The sequence below is a fragment of the Podarcis liolepis genome (genome assembly GCF_965112155.1).
Source record: "Podarcis liolepis genome assembly, chromosome: 16".
NCBI classification, from domain to species: Eukaryota; Metazoa; Chordata; class Lepidosauria; order Squamata; family Lacertidae; genus Podarcis; species Podarcis liolepis.
Window position 1 is genome coordinate 21563193 of NC_139567.1, and position 3355 is coordinate 21566547.

At 40.8% G+C, this 3355-nt stretch overlaps 1 long non-coding RNA gene across 1 annotated transcript in view; it reads left to right on the plus strand.

Moving 5' to 3' along the window:
• The first annotated feature begins 1685 nt into the window (after positions 1-1685).
• LOC310696111 overlaps positions 1686-3355 on the plus strand; it is an 11799-nt gene continuing 10129 nt past the window's right edge. Inside the window, exon 1 of the long non-coding RNA XR_014520434.1 lies at positions 1686-1808. This is a non-coding gene — a long non-coding RNA (uncharacterized lncRNA). The remainder of the gene's footprint in view (positions 1809-3355) is intronic.

The following is a 3355-nucleotide window of genomic DNA, read 5'->3' on the forward strand; positions in this document are numbered from 1 at the left end:
TTCCTAGTCCAACACACTAACCATGATACCACACTGGCTCTCTGAGTACCCACACTGGTAGGTCCAGAGTACTTCTTGACTTCTCAGACCCTAAAACACACACTTTCCCCTAATATATGCATTTTTGTACAGATTATTCAGCTGGAGAACTATATTGCAAAATTCAGAGGTGTGAAAATTTTGAAGTATAGCTGTGCTGCAATTCTCAGAGGTTTCCTATCCAGGCACCAACTACACAAACTTAGCTTCAACAGGACCACAACATCATGTGTTCCTGGCATTGTTTCATCATGGTGAGGCACCCCATAAAATAAATGATAAATGACCACATCAATTAAAGAGTAAACAATATTCGTAGAAACACCAATGGGCAGAGGCATCCAAAAACTGTTAAAAACACAGAGGAGAAGGCTTTTCAAAAGACTCCAGGTTGGAGTCTGTTGTGCTTGTATGGGGAAGGTGTTCCAAAATGGGGAGCAACCACAGAGAAGACTCTATCCCATGTCACCACCCAATGAACCTTCCCTGGCAGTGGAATGGGGAGAGAAGCCTCCTTTCCTGATCTTAAATCATGGGTTAGTAAGAAAAAAATGACTCCCTCCTCTGGCAACCTGCACAGAATTTTGTTTAATCGGTTGCCATCAATTTGATTTTAACTAATTTTTATAATGAAATATTTTTAGAATGTGTTATTATTTGATTGCTTATTTGATTGTTGTTAGCCGCCCTGAGCCCGGCTTTGGCTGGGGAGGGCGGGATATAAATAAAAATTATTATTATTATTATTATTATTAAAATCATTTTAGAAGGTTTGCATGTGTGTGGTGATTCTTAAAAAGCCTCACAAGCTATATTTCCATTACTCTTAATGAAGAGTGCTGCAAAATTCAAAAACTTTTACACCCCTTTAGAATCTGGCCAAGCCAAAGAAACACTCACCACAGACTTGATTTTGCCATATTCTAGAATGGTCCACTGATATTAACTGGTTGTCCTTCCCTATCTCCTTGGGATGTTGAAAGGATAAATTCTCTCCAGGCAGCACAGTGTTTAGAGACTGCATGGTCCTAAGGCCACATAAGTGTCTAAGATAGATAGTGGTAGGCACAAAACTCATTTGGGGTTCCAATTTAGTGCTTATTGACACTGCCTGGGCTGGCACCTTTGGGTAATTTAGTACCACTCTCAAGCACACCAGCACCTGCTTTCCCTATTCTCTAAGCAGCCCTTCATCAGGGCAAGGAATGCTCCCTCTGACTACTTCTGTTTCACATCAAACCACTTTGCAGTGCCATTAAATATTTTATGGCTCATTTTTGCTCTGGAGGAGCTTGAGCTTTCTATGGAAGAGAGGATCAGGTAGAGAGGCGATTGAGAGAAAGAGAAATAAAGGGGGACCTGGATAGAGGGCTAAGGAGGTAACAATCAAAGGGAGCAACTCAGAGCCAAAAGAGACATCAATTTGGTTCCATCTGGGGCAGAAGATACCGTTGGATCGATCAATCTGACGGAAGGCTCCCTGTGGCTCTCCAAACGCTAGCCTTATAGAGATTGCTTAGCATTCCCTCTCCCTCTCTTTCCTCACGTTAAGGTGATAAATCAAGGTGAGTTGCTGTTCCTCCACTCATTTTATGATATACACCCAGACCCCTGGCCTGCAGGACAGAGCATGGAAGATGGATTGGCTGGTTCTCCTGGAGTCCCTGGGAAAGGCGCATGTCATCGTGATGAATATTCCCAAGACATTTTTTTAACTGACTCAGAAGAATGTCCCACAGGCATGGCCAAGGGGGTCAAGGAGAAAGATGGTGAGTGTTGTTGTTATTTTTTCCCTAGACATAAGCCAATCTGCTAGGGATCAGGCAGATACTGCAAAGTGTGAGTGTGCTTGGGTGGTTTCTTCTCCAGCTGTTTGAAACAACCAGGATGATGGAAGCAGTGCTGGCGTAATCACCAACATTTTCAATATAATACTGGATAGTAATTAAAAAGGTAATCAAAACTGTAATCATACCTAGCATGGCCAATAATCAGGGATGATGGGAGCTGGAGTCCAACAACATCTGGAGGGTCAATTACTCCCCACCTGATAGAAAAAGGATGACACTATTGTGCAAGTGTAGTCAACATTGTCACCTCTGGATCTTGAGGACTACAACTCCCATCATCCCTGACCATTGGCTATGCTGGCTGGGGATGAAAGGAATTGGAGTCTGTGATGTCTTGAGGGTACCATGCTGAGCCCATGTCGACAGAACTTCCTCTATAAGCAGGCATGCCTTACCCATCCTCTGTCAGTTTTTAAGCAGACCTTCAAGGCTTTTCTGCTTCAGATATTTTAATTAATATGCTAGCACTCTATATTTAAACTGCTGCTGTTTTTAAATCCTGAAATTTAGCTGCTGGATTTTAATACATGTAGCATTTTGGTATTGTTTTCAGCTGCTGCTGGGATAATACTCTGTGATATTTTAGCATTTAGATTGTGATTTTATGTTACGATTTGATGAATTCTCTGGGTTGCTTTCCCCCCTAAACACGGGTCACCTAGCCCTGGAAGTCAGGCAGCTCACAAATGTTGAGATAAATAAGCAGGCTAAACTAAATGAAAAATAATAATAAAAGGATGCAACTGGAAAACTCTTCCTGGTTGAAATTTTGAAACATTTGCCAGTTAGTGTGCATAGGTGAATCTAACAATTTGGGTTTCTCGCAATCTCTCTTCTTTTCTTAATTTTTCTAATCTTAAATTCAGCTTGAACTTGTAAATTAGTCAGTATTCTAGTGTGAATTTTTCCTAATACAGTAGTACATCGCAAGACGAATGCCTCGGAAGACGAAAAACTCGCAAGACGAAAGAGTTTTTCGTTTTTTGAGTTGCTTCGCAAGACGAATTTCCCTATGGGCTTGCTTCGCAAGACGAAAACGTCTTGCAAGTTTGTTTCCTTTTTCTTAAAACCGCTTGAAGAGGTGCAGTTGCGACTTGACCGTGCTTCACAAGATGAAAAATTCGCAAGATGAAAAAACTCGCAGAACATTTTAATTTCGTCTTGCGAGGCACCACTGTACACCCATATTCGTATGCAATATTGTCTAATAATTCCACCCAAAAGGATTTTCTGTTGAAATGATGCATTTTGTGTGTCATTCTCACCAATATATGCATTTTTATGCACACTTTACCCAGTACATGCATTTTTGTACACATTACTTGACTGGAGAACTTAATTGCAAAATTCAGAGAAGTGTGATTTTTTTTTTTTGAAGTGTTGCTACATTTTTGATCTCACATTGCTTTAGAATGTGCAGTTTAAGTAGGCTTGCCTGTAAATGAGAACCAAATTGAATTTCTGCC